We start from the raw sequence: 7,601 nt of genomic DNA, 5'->3' as shown, positions 1-7,601 counted from the left end.
GCTGCTTGCTGTCCGCTCCCCGCTCGCGGCTCGAACCTAGCGCCGGACCCTGCGCTCGGCCCCTGACTCCACGACTAGCCTGGAGGCTACCAGTCCCGCGCCCCGCCTCGCACCCCCACGCCTGACCCGGCGCGCAACTCTCTTGCGGAGGGCAGCCTGGCGCCACGCCCCGGGGCCGTCGGAAGGGCCTACAGGTTGGGGTGTCTGCTGGGCTCGCTGCGGCTCCCCCAAAACGGTCCCCCGTGCGCCAGACAGCGGGCAGGAGGCACAAGGCGGGAGACACCCGAGCCGCAGCCTAGAGTGCTGCTGACCGGCGGCGCACCTGACAACCTTGCTTCTCTCTGGCCACTCACCACCTCCTCCTCACTGGGGTCCAGGTGAGGACCACGGTGGCCCGTGGTTTCCCCACACAGCCCGTCCTCCTCAGGCTACACAACCTTCCTTGGGTCTCAAGCTGTTAACTAAGGTGGGGTCATGTGCCAGCCACTTATCAGCTTGGTCCAGCTCCTTCCTACACAGGCACTCCGGGACCTGAGGACTTTGGAGGCTACCGCTGTTGTCTCCTGGCAACCACTTTAGCTGGGCTTTCACCTTCCTTCCCCCGCCCCCCCTCCCTGAAATTACACCAGGGCACAAAACAAAAGCCCTTGGTCATAGTTCAGTGAGGGAGGCAGAAAAGACCTGTGGTGCGTTATGTGCCACGTTAGAAAACGACAAACGCTGTGGGGAAAACAAGTACATCAGCATTAGGGAGTGGGGTGCCTAGGGAAAGTGGTGGGCAGGGTAAGCCCCACTGAGAAGTAAACTTGAACCATGCAAGGAGAGAGAGCCATGCGGGCATTTGGGTGAAGAGCCAGTGCAAAGGCTCTGAGCTGGGAACATCTGGCACGTTTGAAAAAGTGGGGGTGGGAGCGCCTGGGGGGCTCAGTCAGTTGAGCGGCTGACTTCTGCTCAGGTCGTGATCTCACAGTTGTGGGTTCGAGCCCCACATCAGGCTCTGTGCTGACAGCTAGCTTAGAGGCTGGAGCCTGCTTCCCATTCTGTGTCTCCGTCTCTCACTGACCCTCCTCTGCTCAGCGCTCGCGCTCGCTCTCTCTCTCTCTCTCAAAAATAAATAAAAAACAGTAAAAAAAAAAAAAAAGTGGGGGTGTTTTTTGTGACCAGACAGGAGTGCTGGACAGAAACAGGGCCAAGGTCAGAGAGGTGAGGGGCCAGAGGGGGGGTCAAGTAGGCTTTTAGATGGACTTTGACTTTTAGATTTAGAAAAGTGAGGCCATTGGAGGATTTGAACAGAGAAATAAGTAGCTTTTCAATGAATCAAGCTATTGATTGATTCAGGGGGTTTGTGGGGGGGGGGTGGAAGCAGGAAGGCTGTTTAGCAAAGGAATAGAAGTAGTTCGCCAAGAGATAGACACGGGGAGCCAGTGCTCTGTAGCAGTCAATTTCTCATTCTTGCCGCATGTTAAGGTTGCAAGGCAGTTGAATACATGAGTATAGAGTTCAGGGGAGCTATCCAGACTAGGGTATAAATTTGGCATTCATTAGCACATTTGTTCCATTTAAAATCATGCAACTGGATGAGATCACATTGGGAGAAGATGCACATAGAGGAAAGGAGAGGTCAAAGACAGCCCGGGTACTCTCTTATCAAGGGGTTAGAGAGGCCGGAAAAAGGAGCCAGTGAAGAGAAGGAAGATGTCAGGTAAGAGGGAAACCAGGAGAAGGTGGTAGTCTAGAAGCCAAGTTACAACTGTGCAAGAGAGAGGGATCGACCAGGTCAGAGCTGCCGATAGTCTCTGTAAGGTTAGGGTTGGGAATTCGTCAATGGACTGATTGGTTGCTTTGACAAGTCCAGCTCTTTTTCTTTTTCTATGCCTTTTTTTATTTTTTTGTTTTTGAGAGAAAGAGACAGAGAGTGAGCTGGGGAGGGGCAGAGAGAGGGAGACACAGAATCTTCACGAAGCAGGCTCCAGGCTCTGAACTGTCAGCACAGAGCCCGACGTGGGGCTTGAACCCACGGACCGTAAGATCATGACCTGAGTCGAAGTCAGACGCTTAGCTTAATCGACTGAGCCACCCAGGGGCCCCAACAAGTACAGCTCCTGATGGAGTGATGGCAGGCAAAGTCCCACTGTGGGGTTAAAGGGAGTGGTAGGGGAGGATTGGAGGCCACGAGACTACCTCTTCTGAGGCATTTTTGCTAAAAACAGGAGCAGAGAAATGGGGCCAAAACTGGAAAGAGAACAGAAGTCGAGAGAAGGTTTTACTCTGGGAGAGGAGATAGATGTTTGCTCACCAACGGGAATAATCCCATAAAGGAAAATCACCGGCAAGGGGAAGGTTGGGGGGTTAGGTAGGAACATGGCGGTTCAGCTCAGTACGAAGAGTCTGATGTAAGGGTCCTTAAAGGCAAGTGGGTGTGGAGGCAGGAGTTTCAGGGAGTTCTCTGCTGATGAGAGCTCTCTACTTTCTCAAATAAGTAGAAAACAAAGTCATCAGTTGAAAGTGAGGAAAGAGGAACAAGCGTTGGCGGTCCAAGGAGCGAGGCCAAGAGTAATGTGACTGGCTAGGAGAGAGTAGGAAAATGCAGTAGGGGTTGTGCCTGGTGGGGGCAGGGGTGGGGATCTGAAAGACTGCCCCCGATGCTAACCCATGGCATTAGAGCTGAATGAGGAAAGGAGGGAGGATACCAGATGGGGCGGGGCCGTGGGTTTGCGTTCCCATGGGGTCCAGAGGATTGTAGGAGTGTGGCACTAGAGAGAGTGGGCTAGCTGAACAGGAGGCGGAAGCCAGAGATGCGTGGGCCTGAGATCACGAGGGCCGTGGCTGCTGTTGACGACCGTGTAATCGTGCAGCTAACCACTCCAGAAGCTCATGGCTTAAAACAACATTGACTTAGGGGCGCCTGGGGGGCTCATTCGGTTAAGCATCCGACTTGATTTTGGCTCAGGTCACGATCTCACAGTTCTTGGGTTGGAGCCCCACATCAGGCTCTTGCTGACAATGCAGAGCCTGCTCAGGATTTTCTCTCTCTCTGGCCCTTCGCTTCCAATCTCTGTTTCTCTCAAAATAAATAAACTTAAAACCGACAACAATACTGATTTATTATTCCTTGCAATTTTATACTTGGGGTTTTCTGTTCCACATGGTGTCAGTTCGGTCCCTCCTTTGGTTGCACTGGATTGGAAATTCCCTGGAATTTCTTCTCCATGTGACTTGTCTTTGGGTCATGTCTCGTTACTCAGGGCCAGGCAGGATAGCTGGACTTCCTTCTAGCATGGAAGCTGTGCTTTAAGTGACAAGTCCTATTGTACAAGCATTTATTTGGTCTCTGTTTGAATCGCCCTTGCTAGGATCCCACTGGCCAAAGCAAGTCATGAGGGCAAGCCCAGAATCATGCAGGAGGGCTGTCCACAAGTATGGTTCACTGTGGGGAGGACTCGTGGAACAGGCTGCCCCAGCCTACCCTCTGGCCTCCAACTCACGGTCCTCCCTTGTGAAGAATGTGCCTCCCAAGTGACCCCAGAATCCCCATTGCATCGAGGCATTAGGCTTGGAGTCCGGTATATTGTGGTATGCAACAGGGCCAGGTGGATGAGGCACATTGGATGTGGCCCCTTTTTCTCCAAAGGCATATTATCTGCTCCCCAACACCCAACATTAAGTGGTGAAACACTGTTTAAGTGAATAGCACCCCTGTTCAAAAATGGGGAGTGTGCCCTTAGTCACTGGTCCACAGCAATTTTGGAATCTAGATAACACCTGTCTCAATATTCCTTGGTCGGGGCGTGTCTGCTCCCTGCAAGCGGCTCCTTTGGTTACTGTTTTTAGCGTTCTCCCTTCCCTCTGGGCACTGGGCCACGCACTCGCAGTGACCCCCTTTTCCATAGGAAACGGCCTGTGTTTGCAACTGAGTGACATCATCAGACTGCTTCCTGCCTGTAGAAAGCAGGCACCCTGTCACCTTTTCTTTCAAACTGTCCATTTTAGTTCAAGCAGATACAACCCTTGGAAACAAACTGGATTTCTACATACCAAATTGTAACTCACTTTAGTAGCCAAAAGCTGTACTGCAAATGTCTTTGAGAAGGTTTTTCTCTCCTGTGGGCAGATGTGGCACGATGACCTCAAGATTCCTAGAAGCCCTTTTGTGTGGGCAGTGGGATCTACAGGACTTCCCACCCCCACCTGAAATCCTCAGACATCTTCACAAGGGGTCATCCAACCATGCCCTTGAATTTATTTTAACTCTCATATTTTGCAGGTGGATTTAATCTTTACCGTGATGCCATTTTTCACCTTCAGAACTTTTTGCCACCTGGAAAGGCTGAGAATAAGTTTTGATTTTCCAACGTAGCGAGAACTTGCTTGGACACACGTCATCTACCTGCTGCCAGAACAGGGAGCAGCTACTTCTTTGGTACGTTCTCTCCTTGATCTCACTTCAGCCTGAGCAAAGCCAATTGGCCTTGAACCTTTCTGCCAGGAAAATCAGATTGTTGGACACATTTTGTGTCTTCCGTGTTACTGCAGGCCACGGGCTCACCATTTTCCTGCCAATTCTGAATATGGTTTCTCTCCTCCAGCCTCCCTCAGCCAAGCACTCACTGCCAGTGTCCACCTGCTGCCTGCTCCAAAGTCAGTGTCAGATTTTAGAATTTCACTGCAGCAGGATCTCACTCCTAAGTGCCAACTTCTGTCCCGGGCATCTACGGCTGCATCACAAACCGCCCCCAAATTTAGCAAATTAAACAGCAGCTTTATTCTCCCACCACCTGCGACGTCACTCGAACTCAGCTGCTGGCTCTTTGCAGGTGCAGGTGTGGCACCTTGTCTGAGGGGGTCACCATCAATCCCTTCCCTCCATGGGTGTGGTGCTTCCCCCATGCTGGTCCTGTGCCCGTTTTGATGCACTTCATGTTGTAGAAAGTTCTGGGACTTCTGAGCCCAGGCCTGACGACTGGCAGGTTCACCTTCCTCCCGCCAGGGGACTTGCTGCCTGGTGGACCCCAAACTAGCCATGTGGAGAGGCCTCATGGAAGGGACACCTGACCAGCCTCAGCTGAGGCATCAGACATGTAAATGAAAAACAGATCTTGAACTTTCTGTCCTCAGCAGACCCCACACAGAGTGGAAAAGTGCCCTGGCTGGATGCAATCTGATTTTCAGAATAAGTAATAAGTCAGATGGTTTAGGTCACTCACACAACCAGTCATTGGTGTGCGTGACTGATGCAGGCAGTGTGGGATGGCTTCACTCCCCTGTGCCGACATTCTCTCCCTCTCTCTCTCTCTCTCTCTCTTCCTCTCTCTGTGATCTCTCCAGTAGGGTAACCAGATACTTTGAAATGGCAGGTCTGGACTCCAAGCGAATGCAAGCGAGCTGTGAGGCCTCCTTAGAGCCAGAAGCTCACAGGGCTTCTGCTCCTTGCAGTCCGTCCAGTTAAAACCAGTCAAGGGCCGGCCCAGATTCAACAGGCGGGGAAGGAGCAAAACGTTCTCATGGGACGAACAGCACAAGTATAAAGGGACGGCCGGAGTTGTGGCCAGACATCTTTGCAGACCAAGGAAGGGAGCCATTGAGGAGCTGCTAAGTCAGCTGGAGGAGGCTTCTCGGAGGAGAGGAGACATGGAAACGAGAGCTGAATCGATCATGTGATTTTCCTGGATCTCACGATGCTTTGACATCGTGGGGGCCTTGCTGGCTGGGGGGAGGTTGCCCCTCCCAGGGCTAGCTACTTCCTAGAGGTATCTACTTGCCTGGGGACACACGTTTCACATGCAAACCGGCCAATCCAGAGGCCATACGTCCCCCCCCCCCCCCCGAACACCTCCTTTATGAAACACACACCAAGCCAGTTTCCCCTGTCCTAAATCACATAGGGCCAGAAACTGAACAACTAGAGAGCACCCTTACAGCCCAGAGACCACTGGAGTGATCTATTTGATCCTAAGCTTGCTCAAATTTGCCTACCCTGCCTCACACATTCCTTTTCACAGAGGACACAGTCAAGGCTCTGAGCCACGTTCTGTCCTGACAAATTCTGCCCCCTGACCAACCCGGTACTTCCCAAAGTGCTCCCTCCTCTTGGGAACTAGAAGTACCACACTCTTCTGTTAAGGCACCTGTCCCTGTGTCTGTCCCCTTTTCACAACTTATTAAAACAAATCCCAGGTACATTTTAAGATGGAGAGCGGGGAGCTGGAAAGATCTTCTATGTGGATTCCGGAGTCACTAAGAATTCCTGCAACAGTGATATTGGAGAGCATGACGGGAGCAGAAATCGCCAAAAAGGGGACTGACTTGGGCTTTGAAGATGACAGTAGCAGTGGATTACTATTCTGAGAAAATGAGTTAGTGCTGGGAGCTCTTGGTGGTGGGAGGGGGCATTTGGTCTGGAGGTTCTTATAAGGGGTCAGGAGAGCACACAGTCCAGGCTCAGATGTACAGGGGTTGCGGGAAAATAAACATCTACACCGGAGAGGCTCCGGGGGGAAGCTTGGGTTACAGGAGAGCCCAAGCGCTCCGGGAAGTCAGGGCACAGCAGGAGTTTCCACAAGGGGGGATGGGGGGTGACATGCAGAGTTGTCCGGGGGCTCCATTTTTTGTGGCTCACTTATCTTAGCAGCAGCCGATGCATCTCTCTCTTCTCTCCTGAAACACTCTTCTGACTTGTTGCTGACATTGGACATTTTTGGGTTCCCATAATCCTCCCCCTTCCCAGGGGCACCCTGAACTCCTTGTTCGGGCTATTTGCCTGGTATTGACAGAAAAATGTCTTAAGTGTGGCCAATCAGACCCCTCCCTCTCCCCCCACAACAGAACGCCAAGCGAGCCAGGAAGGCAGGGCTGGGTGCACACTGCTGGCCCTCCGGGGCCTGAGGCACCCCTTTTCCTCAGCCTGGCCCGGTGGACCCCCCCCCGCCCCCCAGGCTACGAGCCCGGCTCCTTTTGCTGGAGGACCAGCTCAGGTTTTTGTGGTTTTCACTCAAAACTCTTGATGTCATCAGCACACTGACTTGAGTTGCCAACTTCAAATAGGGGACTGCAAATCTTTAGTTCTTTGTCTTCCCCAAATTCAAGCGTACATGTACCCACTGAGCCTTCGATTCTGCTCATGACTTTGTCCCATCCCCCAAACAATGTGTATCTAAGCCAGTTTTCTCCATCGGAAATGCCACCCCATTCACGCATGTTTTCTGGACAAAAGCCCGGGCCATCCCGTCGCCCTCTTGCAGGCGCTCCCACACGCAAGGCGCCGCTGGGCGTCCCGCACTGCTCCGTGCAAGCAGCGCCTCCCTCGCGGGGCTCCCTCGCGGGTCCGCCGCCCCCCACGGTCCCCGCTCCACAGGGACCTCGCGGAAACGGCGGGTAGAGGAGGTCTTCCTCCCAACCCCGCCCCGGGGCGCCGCTCTCGCGCCTGGGGTGCCCGGACAGCCCGGCACCTCCGCCCGAGGCCCGCTCCCCAAGGACGCCGCACACCGCACAGGTGCCCGCGGCCCCCCCCAGCCCCCGCACGCCCCCCGCCCCCCGTGACGTCCTTCCGCCGAGCACCTCAGCGAGCCAGCGGCGACCCGGCGGAGACTGGGGAGGGGGCACCG

General features: G+C 53.6%; 1 long non-coding RNA gene across 1 annotated transcript; it reads left to right on the top strand.

Moving 5' to 3' along the window:
* The first annotated feature begins 16 nt into the window (after positions 1 to 16).
* LOC115276755 lies at positions 17 to 4,728 on the top strand. The gene is made up of 3 exons (XR_003902076.1): positions 17 to 377; positions 4,265 to 4,420; positions 4,587 to 4,728. It is a non-coding gene; the product is annotated as an uncharacterized LOC115276755 (long non-coding RNA).
* The last annotated feature ends 2,873 nt before the right edge of the window (positions 4,729 to 7,601 follow it).

This window comes from Suricata suricatta, chromosome 13 (assembly GCF_006229205.1).
Source record: "Suricata suricatta isolate VVHF042 chromosome 13, meerkat_22Aug2017_6uvM2_HiC, whole genome shotgun sequence".
NCBI classification, from domain to species: Eukaryota; Metazoa; Chordata; class Mammalia; order Carnivora; family Herpestidae; genus Suricata; species Suricata suricatta.
Note: the sequence above shows the minus strand (reverse complement) of the source record. Positions and strands in the feature narration are given on the sequence as shown.